Here is a 15,401-nt window from a genome sequence, read left to right on the forward strand (position 1 = left end):
ATACTTCCGTTAATTTAATTTCGCTTACCGATTATTAGCGGTTAGAAAGTAATAATGTAACAGATAGACGATTAAATACAATTCTGATCACATAACAATGCTTTTAAATTTCAGTACAATGTATGTTCTTACATGAAGATGGACCTTGGACATGTTTTCTCATTTGGAGATATTCCAGAGCAATTTTTGTAATTTCAGAAAAAGACTGCACCACACAAAAACTGAACAAATGCCCAAGTTCCGCGTTCTATCTCTAAATGGGCCAGTCAGGGTCGACCGACTGCCGTGTCATCCTCTGCCAGTTGCGTCATCGGCCGAAGTATGGAGAGACATGTCGTCAACACACCGCTGTCCCGTTCGCTGTCGGGTTTCTTCACTTTGGAACCGTTACTGGTCGCTCGAGTAGTTCCTCAGCGAGACTCACGTGGCTTGCCTCCTCTTCCTCCTTCTTCTCCCTCTTCTTTTTCTAGCGGATTATCTACGGCTGGCGCCCCTTGTCTGCCACCGGTCTCCGTCTTCTTCTGTCTTGACTTCCCTCAAATTTCATATTACCTGCCTCCATCGCCTCCCTCGCATCATATTTTCAGCTGCGTCGTTGGCGACCACTTTTCCTCCGCTGGGGTGGTATTAATCGTAGTATCCTATTTTGTACCCTGTCATCATTTATCCTAGTCACACGGCCAAACCATAATAGCAGTTTTTGTTGGATATCGTCATAGATATCCTTATCAATATTCACCCATTGTCGAATTACATTTCTTGTCCTATACATGGTAGTACAGCTTGAACTTCGCCTTAAGTAATCTCAACGGCAAGCTAACGTCACAGTCGTCTGCTCCATAAAATCAAGCCTATGGTCTTATACACTCTCTTCTTCGTCGTTGTTCTTATCTTTCTGTTCCACAGAACTGCCCTTGTTACAGTTCGTCCTTTACTAATCCTACTAATGATTTCAACATCGCTCGTGCCCTATTTATTAAATAATACCCCAAAATATTACCCCTTGTCCAGACCTACAACTACTTCTACAACTACCTCCAAATTAATTACTTTTCCCTTCCAACAACGAAGTACTCACACTGATTCATTCCCATCTTCCGGCCAGCATGATTGCATTCGTCTTTAAGCTTCCTTATCATATAGCTCAGATCATGTTCATGATCACCTCCCTAATACAGGCTAGCTATCTTGCTGTAATCTACTATCACTCTCAGAACCTGGAATTTTCTATGCCGAGTCCGCAGAGCTGAGTTTAAAGAGGGTCGGTGACACCCCACATCCCTGTCATAGATCTTTAGTCTCCTTGAATTCATGTGTCCAACAATTCCCAAACATTAACATCGCAGTGTTACTTCACAATATTTCATAACAGCCTTTAGCAATCTTTCATCTAACTGTCTTTCAACTTTTCCCACAGTTTGTACGTTGGTACATTATAATATGCTTTCTCTATGTGAATCAATTCAACAAGCGTCTCGATTCCAAATTTTTGAGATTTATGTACATATTAGTTTCATTGTGAAGATTTTGTTCATTGTCGATATTTCTGTTCGGAATCCTGCTTGCTCTTCTTGCTGCTTCTGAGTTGTTTCTTCCTCTAGCAAATTTATCAGTACCTTCGAGTGCAGTATTTCAACAACAATCCCGAACAATCGTTTCGGGTCATTATGTGACACTACCTCATGCATCGGTCTTATGTAACATGTTTTTCATTCCACATAGCAGCCAGTCGCGTTGCCCACTCAGCTATACAGGCAGGCAAAAAGTGAATGGCTTTATTTAAAAGTGGAACATGAAAATATATAAATTTCTATTACGTGTCTGGCTAGAGGTGAGAGAATGAAAAGTGTACCGTGGAACGATACTCTCTCCTAGATAACGCTCTTTATCAGCGGACACGCACTTCTCAAACAAAAACGGGTGGGTAAATAGAGATTAACAGAGAAGGGCGAATCTGTAGGACCATTTCTGAAGTCGTCATCTTGGATGGAACCCACAATTTTCATATGTGAAAAGGGTCACGTGTCATATCAGACAGACAGAAAATCAGACGAGAAAAACAGTGGTCTGCTTCATTTGAGTATAGCTTTTGAGGCGTAGCGCCGTATATCGATCCTGCCTTGGAGGCGGTTAAGTGGGAGATGTGTCTCAGAGATGCATAGTGACAGATGGTGACGCGAGACTGGACGCGCACGTAGTTTATGTGTCAGCCGATAGAGGACAGTATTGAATGGGTGACTATGATATAGTTTCGATTGTGCCCACTAGAATGCACTAAAGTAATAGAATGTTTTTTATAAACTGTTTTAGTATTTTCATAAAGTGTTATGTCTTTTTTTGTATGTGAATGTTATAAACGTGTTTTAGCAGTATGAATGATGCGTGAGTGTGATTTAAGGTTAATATGAAGATAATTGTTTAATGAGTTATGTAGTGGGATTTAGTGTGGAAACATTTCGAAGAAGTATGGATGTGGACAAAGGGGATTTTTGTAGAATAGATTTGTAAAGTAAGTTTTTGGTAAAGGGAAAGTTAATTCAGCAAATAACTTTATGCATAAACAAAACTTCAGCATATTAGATAATTCCGTCGGTAAAAAGTGCAGTCATTAGGTTTACTAATTTGCGATTGGTTATTGATGAAAAGCGCGGACTGACGCGAGAGAATGTTGTTTTGCTATTGGCTGTTGAATAAACTGACCAATGGTAAAGCAATATTCTTCGCTCGCCTTTCTCTGCTGGTAGAGAAGACTTAGAGTATTCTAGAGAGGAGTCGGAGTCTAGTGAATTTTGTGACGAGAAAAGGCATAAATTCCGCGTGGCGTATTGAGCAGATCGGTGGCTAAAAACTGTGACTGCATTTGGTACCGACAGACTTAATATTTGGCGAGCATTCTCAATCAAAAACAATCAGTATTTTTGTAGCTATTACGTTTTCGGGAAATGCAACACCATAAACTTGCTAACGTGAGTGAAAGGGATTGTGAGTGGCTGTGTTAAGACTAGCACGGGCTTTGCAGTGATACTTGCTCACCTAAGTTTCAGAATATATTAATTAAGGACGAAATATCCAACCTGTCATTTTGTGTGAAAACTTTCTCCCGAAACGTAGATTAGTGTCTTTAATTGCGGCCTGGTTCACGTCGAAGTACAGTAGGTTTCACTCGGCTTCCCTACTGATCTTCTGCTGAGACAATGTTCACAGGTAGGTGCAGGCACGTCGTAAAAGGGTCGGAAGGAACCGCGCCGCTGCACTTTATGCATTGTCGAGTTATGTTAAGAGGCTACACGATATGTGTAATGTGGTGGGGTTGTTCTTGTCCGGTTCACCTATTCCTCATGGACTAGATCCCGGTACAAGAACAGAGAAATCGACAATCCAATCACTGAGGTGTGCTAAATTTGTGGTCTTCACTACGCTATTGCCTTAATATATCCCCTCAAATAGGTATCTAACGGAACATAGTGGTCACTCCACTGGACCTCTACTACCTATCATTCTTCGGGAAAAATAGGTATCCAGGTGCCAGTGAGCAGCTGCGGCGGCGCGGTACATTTCTGCTGCGTATGAAGTTCCACTCACCTCGTGGTGAATCTTTTCTCACAAGCACGCCTCCTTGAAGTCAGTGAAATGCAGTTCTCATCCAGAAAAATCTACAGAAAAAATAGCCTTACACCTCGGAACCACAAGCCGCACTAAAAATTGTCGCATTAAAAACTGTTTTGTCGGTGGAAGGAACAGTTAAATGAAAGTATTTATGTGCGTAAAATTTCACTCTATTACGGTAAGCTCGCATACACTAGTTATTACCAAGCCGTACTCTAAGCTGTACAAAATCTGAAAACTCCACACGTGCACGTCATTCATAACTGTAACCAGTTTACGGTAATTATTAATTATCCTTCACCGAGAATTTACAAATGGATTATTTCATTTAGAACAGCCCGCTCAAATTTTACTATAATCAGACTCACGTAACAAAATTTCACTTTCACGAGTAAGCAACAGGCCACACGGAAGTTAGCTATTCAAATTAGCACCAAAACTTCTGAATTTTACACGGTGCATTAAATCGAATTCTCTTCCATACTGTAAGGTACTTCTCAAACATTTTGGTACCCAAATATCAAAATATTAATAATATTTCTTCGATAACTCTGGTCAGTGTGCGATCCAAGCGCAGACTCTACTCATCTCTCTACATAAAAAAGTCTCTAGTTCCTCAAAAACGCGCGGATATGTCAATTTTTGGTTGGCAGAGAAACATCACAGCTAATTGGAAAGCAGCATCAAACCATTTCAATTTTGCGCATATATACAGAACCAGTCAAAATTTGTCACAGAATCAGAACAGTAATTAACATGATATACAGGACATAAAATCCCGTCTGAGGCCTGCGATCATTTTTATGTTAATAATTGGCAACCAATGCCGTACAATCGCAATTAAGTCATGAGATGTTCAATTGACTCTTCTTGACATGTTCTAATAAAAGAGACAATTGAACATCTCATGACTTTATTGCGATTGTACTGGTTGCCAAGTATTAGTAGTTAACACAAATAAGTTTTGAAAACCCAAAAATATATAATTAAATACCTCTTAAAGAAACTACTTTACCGAAATCAGTCTCATTTCCCACGTACTATAACAAAGTCCGCAGTTCATATGACTAACTCACACGTCATTCTCGAACATTCCTCGCAAAGCCAGCTGCTTCAATATAGAGTATAAAAACTTAAAACATTATTTACCATTCACACCCCCAGTCAAAATGGTTCAAATGGCTCTGAGCACTATGGGACTCAACTGCTGAGGTCATTAGTCCCCTAGAACTTAGAACTAGTTAAACCTAACTAACCTAAAGACATCACAAACATCCATGCCCGAGGCAGGATTCGAACCTGCGACCGTAGCGGTCTTGCGGTTCCAGACTGCAGCGCCTTTAACCGCACGGCCACTTCGGCCGGCACACCCCCCCCTCAGTCTCATAACTAACCACAATTATAATGGCAATTAATAAACAATTGGCAAATGAAAGAAACAGAACTGTAAGTAACCATCACAGTATTTTGACTGCAGCTCAGTGTCCGCAACTAGTAACCTGTACCATATCGCATAGAAGCTACATACAATCGGGCATCTGATGCCATCTCTTCTGCTCGTGACTCATACTGCACGTCTGTTCACTGCTGTTACGATCTCAATAGGCACGAAGTGAGGCGCCACGCCTCACGGCTAGCTCATAATGAAGTTGAGGGAGGGTGATCCGAGTCGCGAATCGACCTATCGCTTTCATGCGCGCTTATCTTCGGCTAGAGGGCGTCCACGGGCGGATACTTAAGAGTTCTCTGACGAGCTCGCTCGCTTGCCGACACTCCACGAAGAAGGCAGGTGGTGCCTACGAGATCAGCTCCTGAGACGTGCGGAGCACCTGGGAGTCCCAGTTGGCGGCTATGATTTTGACGACGGACAAGTACGGCGCGTTTCACTTTGGCTGGTGGTAATCCGGTTACTGGATTGTAAGGCGTACCCAGGAGCAGATATGGACTCAGATCACGATATAGTGGAGATGAATAGTACGCTGAAGTTTAAGACATTAGTCAGGAAGAACCAATACGCAAAGAAGTGGGATGCGGAAGTAAAAGGAATGACGAGATACGGTTGAAGTTCTCTAAGGCTATAGATACAGCGATAAGGAATAGCACAGTAGGCAGTGCAGTTGACGAAGAATGGACATCTCTAAAAAGGGCCATCACAGAATTTGGGAAGGAAAACGTAGGTACAAAGAAGGTAACTGCGAAGAAATCATGGGTAACAGAAGAAATACTTCAATTGATCAATGAAAGGAGAAAGTACAAAAATACTTCGGGAAACTCAGGCATACAGAAATACAAGTCGCTGAGGTGTGAAATAAATAGGAATTTCAGGGAAGCTAAGACGAAATGGCTGCAGTAAAAATGTGAAGAAATCGAAAAAGAAATTATTGTCGGGAGAACAGATTCAGCATACAGGAAAGTCAGAACAACCTTCGGTGACATTAAAAGCAGGGGTGATAACATTAAGAGTGCAACGGGAATTTCACTGTTAAATGCAGAGTAGAGAACGGATAGGTGAAAAAGGATACATTGAAAGCCTCTGTGAGGGGAAAGATTTGCCAGATGTGATAAAAGAAGAAACAGGAGTCGATTTAGGAGAGATAGGGGATCCAGTATTATTATCAGGACTTAAGATCAAATAAGGCAGAAGGGACAGATAACATTCCATCAAAATTTTTAAAATAATTGGTGGAAGTGGCAACAAAACGACTATTCACTTTGGTGTGTAAAATGTGTAAGTCTGGCGATATACCATGTGACTTTCAGAAAAGCATCATCCACGCGGCAGGAGCTCACAAGTGCGAGAATTATCGCACAATCAGCTTTAAAAGCTCATGCATCCAGAAGTATGGAAACGAAAATTGAGGATGCTTATACGACGATCAGTTTGGCTTCAGGGAAGGTAAAGGCAAGAGAGAGGCAATTCCGACGCTGCGGTTGATAATGGAAGCAAGACTAAAGAAAAATGAAGGTACGTTAATAGTATTTGTAGACCTGGAAAAAGCGTTCGACAATGTAAAATGGTGCAAGTTGTTCGAAATTCTGAAAAAAGTTGGGACGAGCTATGAGGAGAGACGGGTCATATACAATATGTACAACAGCTAAGAGGGAATAATAAGAGTGGACGACCAAGAACAAAGTGCTCATAATAAAAAGGGTGTAAGACAATGATTGAGACTTTCGCCGCTACTGCGCAATCTGTACATGGAGGAGGCAATGATACAAATAAAAGAAAGGTTCAGGAGTGGAATTAAAACTCAAAGTGAAAGGACATCAGTGATACGATTCGCTGATGACATTGCTATCGTGAGTGAAAGAGATGAAGAATAACATGATCTGCTGAATGGAATGAACACTCTAATGAGTACAGAGTTTGGATTGAGGGTAAATCGAAGAAAGACGAAGGTAATGAGGAGTAGTAGAAATTATAACAGCAAGAAACTTAATATCAGGATTGATGGCCACGAAGTAGATGAAGTTAAGGAATTATACTACTTAGACAGTAAAATAACGAGTGATGGACGGAGCAAGGAGGAGATAAAAAGCAGACTAGCAATGGCAAAAGGGGCATTCCTGGACAAGAGAAGTCTACTAATATCGAATATCGACCTTAAATTGAGAAAGTAGTTTCTGAGAATGTACATCTGGAGTACAGCATTGTATGGTAGTGAAACATGGACTGTGGGAAAACCGGAACAGAAGAGAATTGAAGCATTTGAGGTGTGGTGCTACAGACGAATGTTGAAAATTAGGTAGACTGACAAGGTAAGGAATGAGGAGGTTCTGCGCAGAATCGGGGAGGAAAGGAATATGTGGAAAACACTGATAAGGGGAAAGGACAGGATGACGGGACATCTGTTAAGACATGAGGGAATGACTTCCATGGGTCTACAGGGAGCTTTAGAGGGCAAAAATGTAGAGGAAGGAAGAGATTGGAACACATCCAGAAAATAATTGAGGACGTAGGTTGCAAGTGCTGCTCTCAGATGAAGATGAAGAGGTTGGCACAGGAGAGGAATTCGTGGCGGGCCGCATCAAATCAATCAGAAGACTGATGACAAAAAAGCGGAAAGAGCGACCGTCTCCACCGCGGCCTAAGGACTGGTGCCGCAAACCGCCATCTGCGCCAGAGTTCTACTGTACGTGCCATCATACTGCATATTTACGTCTCTCCGTTAGTATCCAGTGGGTCCAGTGAGGAGCATTTGAAGTAGTAGCTTACACATAGCAGTGGAACAGCACTGTTCTAACTGCATTAACGACAGTTTATACGAGCCAAGTGTCTTGCAAGGCGCGCTAAGGTGGGCAATGCTCCATAACTGGAGTACTGGGAGAACCCGATACCCGCTAGTTATCATTTCGCTATTTACATCATTTGGTTTGTTTTGACGAGGTTCAGCCTCCTGTGGTAAAACTTGCTTCTGACAAGAGGCTTGCTGTTTATTGTGTTAGTCCTTGGAGAGGGACGTGAATAAGGATGTACGACCATTTTTTTTTTTTTTTTTTTTTTTGAGTCATCAGTTTCCTGAATGGTTTGATGTGGCGCACCACGAATTCCTCTCCTCTTCATCTTAGAGAACCACTTGCAACCTCCGTCCCCAATTAATTGCTGGATGTATTCCAATCTGTGTATTCTGTGTTTCGCCCTCTACAGCTCCCTCTGGTACCATGGAAGTTATTCCTGATGTCTTAACAATGTCCTATCATCCTGGCTATTCTCCTTGTCACTGTTTTCCACATATCCTCTCCTCTCCGATTCTGTGCAGAATTTCCTCATTCCTTACTTTATCAGACTACCTGATTTTCAATATTCGTCTGTAGCACCACATCTCAAACGCTTCGGTTCTCTTTTGTTCCAGTTTTCCCACAGTCCAAGTTTTACTACCATACAATGCTGTGATCCAGACCTACATTCTCAGTAATTTCTTCCTCAAATTAAGGCCTATGTTTGATACTAGTAGACTTCTCTTGGTCATTAAATTTTGAAGTTGTGAACACCGTAAGTTTTTGGTGTGACTGTTAACGCTCGACCTGAGTTCTTTGCGAGGCTCTTAATGGAGCTGACATGGCCTCTCCCTAAGCCATTAATGTGTTTGTTTTATTAAACCAGTTGTGCAAGTTTTCCGATCAAAAATTTTTTACTTCTTGCAAATGCAGTAAAATTGTTTTAACTTATTGTAGTTCCCTGTTAAATAGCCTGGTACAAGAAATTTTTCTTGTCCATTCTTATAGGGTAAAACTGAGTGGTATTGAAGGAAGGAGAGTAGCTAATCCCTAGATCTAAACCACAAGAGTGTGCTTTTAAATATTTTTAGCCTCTCTATACTGCATGTGTTAATCTGGTGTATGTTTAAGAACCAGTTGATTTGGGCCAGGTGGCCGTGTTCTTGTGCAGTGTCACGGGTTCTACCGCCTGTTGCTAACCTAACCGCTTGCAAACCAGGAAATTTCTCATAGTATTTCGTAAGAGTTTCACTTTCAAATGTCGCATTACAGTTGTATATATTTTTTCTTAAGAAATTTTTTATTATTTATTTAAATGTCACTAGATGTGTTCAGTTCAAGTTCAGTTGGGTGTTACTGTGAGTTTACCTAAATTTTATTACGCACTGCTAAAAGGTTTGAAATGTTGTCTGATTTTGTTTTATGGCTTACATCGTTAAGATATCGTAACTTTACTCTCAAATGCCCAGTAGTGTATAGTACATTTGGTAAATTTCATCATATGTAAGTCTTTGCTTTGCAGTGCTCTCTATTTGGGCATTGGTAGCTACGCCCTTTGGTTCTGGGGGCATCCTATTAAGTTTGCTAATTTGGTGAATTATGTGAAAGTTTGTAATGTTTATAAATTATAGTTCAAATGTTTATTAAAGAATGATGTTCAACCCAAGTTCCACCCGTCCTTCCTAGTAGAGACAAGTGTGGCGTCTCGTGGAGAGGGGGAGGAGGCACAATCGTGCCGGAGGAATGTTCGAAAAGTGGGTGCCACCTACACATTGATGACAGAAAATTACACATGACACATGTTTGTGCTCGATGGGTTCCAAGACTTGATTTCCGAACAAAACCACATTGGCGTGCAGGTCTGCATGCAGTTAAGGTTGATGCTAGAAGGAAACCCGGAGTTTCTTTCAAGTGCAATCACTGCTGATGAATCTTGGGAACGTCATTTTGATCCTGAGAGCAAACAGCAAAGCCCAGTGTGGAAACCTCCTTCATCACCAACCCCCAAAAAAGCAAAAGTGGTTGCTTCTGCTGGGAAATTTATGTTCATCTCCTTCTTTGATATTCATGGAATAGTTGATCAGAATGTTGTACTTGCACTCACATCAGTAACTGGACAGTACTACAGGAATGTCCCGAAAACGTTGCAAGTCCATATCAGGCGCAAAAGACCACATTTCTGTGAAGTAGACTGGATGCTGCAACACGATAATGCGCGGCCACATATTGCCAATGTTGTTGATCCGGAATTAGCCCCATGTGACATTTTTCTATTCCCTAACATGAAGAAACGTCTTCGTGGGAGGCATTATCAATTATCAAAAGCAGTGGTGATGGCTGCGGAGGCGATTTTGAAAGACCTCTTAAAAAATGGTTTCCAGCGTGTATTTGAAGACTGGTAGAAACGCTGGGACAACTGCATTGCATTCATGGGTGACTACGTTGAGAAGGACCATCAAAATTATGAGGATGAGTAAAGGTATGTTATCAAAAGAAAATTACGATCATTCTTTATAGAACAGCCCTCGCACTTGTCCCACATTCAGAGCGTACCCATGTATTCTGATATTCCATGGTTTCACTAAACCAATTGAGGCAAAGTCCGCGAACGTTCCACTGAAAACAGTGACCGATCCTTTCAGCAATTTGAGCCCACGTTGTGTCTCTAATGACCTCCTGGGGAATTTAAAAACTAATAAACTTTCTTCTTTCCTGCCTGATTAACATTCAGTACCTCTTCAGCTGTTTTCTTACTACATTCTTCCGCATCCAGTAACAAAGTACTGGAAGCTAACTTTTGTTTTTATTTCTCCGTCAAGAACCCTTCCTTTCCTTCACGAAAAAGGGAATCAGACATCACGTCATACGTAGACTTGTCTCCAGAGGAAGCACACTGTAGCCATATAAGTTCTTCGAGCATTTCTTCGCGTATATTTAAATGCGTCTGTAGCTGTGCTAGTCCAACAGTTGTGCAGACAAAATTTTCTCGCTAGCTGCCCCTGTCTGTGGTATGTGGTGAGCGCTGTCGCTCCGGCTGCCTAACACAGGTCAGCAGCCCTAACGCCATTAGACGGAGAGCTGTTTTTGCCGGCCGGCTTCATTATTTAGCGCGGCGACCGCTGCAGTGCGAGTTGGCCGTAAATCTTTCAACAGCGAATCAGCACCGCCTTCTGGCGCCGGCGTCACCGAAAACAACCGCGGCTGACATCCATCACGGACGAGCCACTGAGCGCTACCCCGGCCGTGTGATGGAGGATTCAGGAACCCGTTAGCAGATGTGTTGGATCCATCTGTTGGGCTTTTTGTAGTCCATTTCTTTATTCATCAGATGGTGTCTTTACTACTAGGCCACCGTATTACTACACATACGTATCAGGATGTAATTAATGCATGCATATAAATCAAAATAAGCAGAATCAATATGGCTCAAATTTGACGTACGTTGAGAGATTAAAAACCTGTTAAAAGCCACTCTTTTTAACCATTCTAATCGATCAACTGTAGACCGGTGCTTTTTCTCTTATTGGGAGGGAATCAACGAATGATGTTCCACATAATTCGCTGTTAGGTCCATTATTGTTCCGTACATAATACACGTAAAGAAGTATTAGCCCTTTTCGTGTCTCAGTAGACACAAAGCAATAGAGAAAATACTTCACAATGTGTTTACGAGTACTGACTCGTTTTGTGCAAATTGGTCTCTCTTAATTTTAAGAAATCGAAGCATCATGGGGTACTACTGCTGATAAATTTAAATTATGGGCAGCAGTTAGTAAGCAAGGTCAGATCTCCTCGAAACTTTTGAGTATATGTAGTCATGAAACTCTGAATGTAATAAACACGCTTCAAAGCTTCTGATATAATTCCCTTCAGCCCCTTGGGCACTTCCTGTTATTGATAACCTGTGGAAGAGTGAGTACTTAACTGAAGAAGGAAGCTTTATAATACAAAAGTGCGTCATGAGAGAACCATCTCGTAAATGGTTTAAGAAGCTAGATTTTTTTAAGCAGAGCGTTGCCCTAAACAATTTTTCTCCTGAAACTCATTGTAAATGATCTATTAGAATTCATAAGGAGTTATCACATCTATAGTTACGGTATTACAATAAAAACTGTCTGCATTTCTCTTCCCAAAAATGCATTTTTGTTCAGAAAGGTGTGATTAATGCTGTCGAAGTACGTGATCACTCAGTCAATGATATTAAAAGCCCGGCAGATGGCTAAGCTAAGTCATATAGAATTCTGAAAAAGTTCCCTCTGGACAACTGTTTCTGGGCCATAAAAGTATCTATATTTTGAAACTTAACAGCTTCTTTACTATGAAACTAATTCATACTTCTTCGTATTATTAGAGAAAATATTGTTTTCTGTGATGTAGAGACGTCTGTAAATTGAACAAGCGCTCGCGTATTATCTGATTTATTTGGTTAGCTTCACACATCAGGCGCAGATAGGCCTATTGATTGCTCTGGCCCGGGTTCCCGGGTTCGATTCCCGGCGGGATCAGGGATTTTCTCTGCCTCGTGATGGCTGGGTGTTGTGTGCTGTCCTTAGGTTAGTTAGGTTTAAGTAGTTCTAAGTTCTAGAGGACTGATGACCATAGATGTTAAGTCCCATAGTGCTCAGAGCCATTTGAACCATTTTTTGATTGCTCTGGTGACAACATGTTGGAGATTTGACGCACTTCTCGACATAATGTCCAGACAAAATGATGTGTATTGGATCTGTAATGATACGCAACAAATCTTATTTAAATAACAATTATGTTAATATTCCGTAAACTGATCCGATTCATGCTCTTAGGATATATTGTGCAAAGTGACCCAAGTTACATAACTAAACAATTAATGGAACATTACGCTATCTACACGTAAGATGTGTGTTTGCTTCTCTACAACAGCAGCGCTCTCCTGCATAATCTTTCAGTATCAACTGCAGAGACGGGAATGCATGAGCACTTTATATTCTCATTGGCATTCTCATTGGTCTGTCTTTCGATAGCTGCGTTGCAGTACAGGCATTATAACGGAGATGTTTCTTTGAATTTCAGTGTGTGTCTCCTTATGTTATCTCAGTAGCACAAATAAAATAAAAATAAAAATAAAAATGAGGAAAAAAAGGGCTGACGACTAGTTAAAGATCAAAAGATGACGAGACTTCAGTACTAGAAACAAAAGAATTTTTGAACTTTGAAAGGTATATGGAAGAAGGTAAATTTCCGATACTGTATTAGTCGGTAGTAACAATGCCAATCTATATCAGAATTATGCGATTCATGTTATCGAACATAAGTAATTACTTCACTCAGCAAGTGTTGTAACTAAAAAAAAGTACTTCTTTTGACCTATAGTGTCATATAACGCGTATGTGATTATTCTATTAAGTGTTCATCATCGTATCGTATATTTTAAAATAAAGGAATTCATAAAGTAAAAGGGGGAACTAATGATCCAAAGAACTCCATATATTGCTTTTGATCCTTCAATTGAATACGTAATACATGTGATCCAGAAATTTTCGAGATTTTATTAATCGCACTCCGTCTTCAGGCCACAAGTGGTCCATCGGGACCATCCGACCGCCGTGTCACCCTCGGTTGAGGATGCGGATGGGAGGGGCGTGTGGTCAGCACACCGCTCTCCCAGTCGTTATGATGGTTTTCTTTGACCGGAGCCGCTACTATTCGGTCGAGTAGCTCCTCAATTGGCATCACGAGACTAAGTGCACCCCGAAAAATGGCAACAGCGCATGGCGGCTGGACGGTCACCCATCCAAGTGCCGGCCACGCCCGACAGCGCTTAACTTCGGTGATCTCACGGGAACCGGTGTTTCCACTGCGGCAAGGCCGTTACCGAAATTTTATTAAAGATAAGCTTATTACTTAGTATTTTGTAATCAGATTTCTGAGTCTCCTGACTGTAATAGCGTAGCAAAAATTTATTTAAAAATTTGTTAAAGAAATACGTCAAAATTACAACACCTACTACATATATACTACCTTAAATGTATACACAGGTGAACGGTAATTGCATTTGCCTCGCGATTCGTCGATTGAAATATCCTTTTCTTTACTTTTGAAAGAGCAGTTATCCTTTTCCTAAGAACGGATTTGTTAAAGGTTTATTGATGACAAAAACTTCCCATCCTAGAATATTCTTTGTTAATGTTAAATAAAATCTGAATAATCAACAATATATGCTTGTAACCCGAATTCAAAGGTCACTAAAAATGTATACTTTCGTCATTTGTTAATGTTTAACTTTGTCACATACTGATTGGAATGGAGTATTACGTGGTAGCAATGTGAAACATGTAAAAGTAAGTGCATTTTTACTCACCATCCTTTCGCTACTTAATTATCATTTTATTTTGAGTCATTTGTCTTCTGGCTGGTTTGACGTGGTCCGCTACGAATTCCTGTCCCGTGTCAGACTTTTCATCTCAGAGGAGCAACTGAAAACTACGTCCTGAGTCTATTACTGGAGTCCGCAGCTCGTGGTCGTGCGGTAGCGTTCTCGCTTCCCGCGCCCGGGTTCCCGGGTTCGATTCCCGGCGGGGTCAGGAATTTTCTCTGCCTCGTGATGACTGGGTGTTGTTTGATGTCCTTAGGTTAGTTAGGTTTAAGTAGTTCTAAGTTCTAGGGGACTGATGACCATAGATGTTAAGTCCCATAGTGCTCAGAGCCATTTGAACCATTTGACTTACTGGATGTTTTCCAATCTCTGTCTTCATCTTCAGTTTTTGCAGTCTAGTGCCATGTAAGTTATCCCCTGATATGTTAACACATGTGCTATCATCCTGTCTCTTCTTGTCAGTGTTTTCCTTTATTCCTTTCCTAATTGATTCTGCGGAGAATCTCGCCATTGCTTACCATATCTCCAACGCTTCGGCTCCCTTCCATTACGATTTTCCCACAGCCCATGTTTCACTACCATACAATGGCTCCGAACGTACATTCTCAGAAATTTCTTCCTCAAATTAAGGCCTACGCTTGATACGAGCAGACTCTTCTTGGCCTGCGATGCCTCTTTTGCCTGTGCTAGTCTGCTTTTTATATCCTCCTAGCTCCGTCCATCATGGGGTATTTAGCCGCCTAGGCAGCAGAACTCTTAGCTTCATGTACTTCGCGATCGCCAGTTGTTCCAACTTCTGCTGCTACTGATTACTTTCTTCTTTCTTCGATTTAGTCTTAGTCTATATTCTGCACTTTTTTTTTTTTTTGGTCATCAGTCTGCTGACTGGTTTGATGCGGCCCGCCACGAATTCCTTTCCTGTGCTAACCTCTTCATCTCAGAGTAGCACTTGCAACCTACGTCCTCAATTATTTGCTTGACGTATTCCAATCTCTGTCTTGCTCTACAGTTTTTGCCCTCTACAGCTCCCTCTAGTACCATGGAAGTGATTCCCTCATGTCTTAGCAGATGTCCTATCATCCTGTCTCTTCTCCTTACCAGTGTTTTCCACATATTCTTTTCCTCTCCGATTCTATGTAGAACCTCCTCATTCCTTACCTTATCACTCCACCTAATTTTCAACATTCGTCTATAGCACCACATCTCAAATGCTTCGATTCTCTTC

The 15,401-nt window shown here is 41.3% G+C and overlaps 1 pseudogene; it reads right to left on the reverse strand.

Annotated features, from left to right (window-relative positions):
* Positions 1-13,559: 13,559 nt before the first annotated feature.
* Positions 13,560-13,676, reverse strand: LOC124803930 (annotated as a pseudogene).
* Positions 13,677-15,401: the final 1,725 nt, after the last annotated feature.

The sequence above is a fragment of the Schistocerca piceifrons genome, chromosome 6 (assembly GCF_021461385.2).
Source record: "Schistocerca piceifrons isolate TAMUIC-IGC-003096 chromosome 6, iqSchPice1.1, whole genome shotgun sequence".
Taxonomy (NCBI): domain Eukaryota; kingdom Metazoa; phylum Arthropoda; class Insecta; order Orthoptera; family Acrididae; genus Schistocerca; species Schistocerca piceifrons.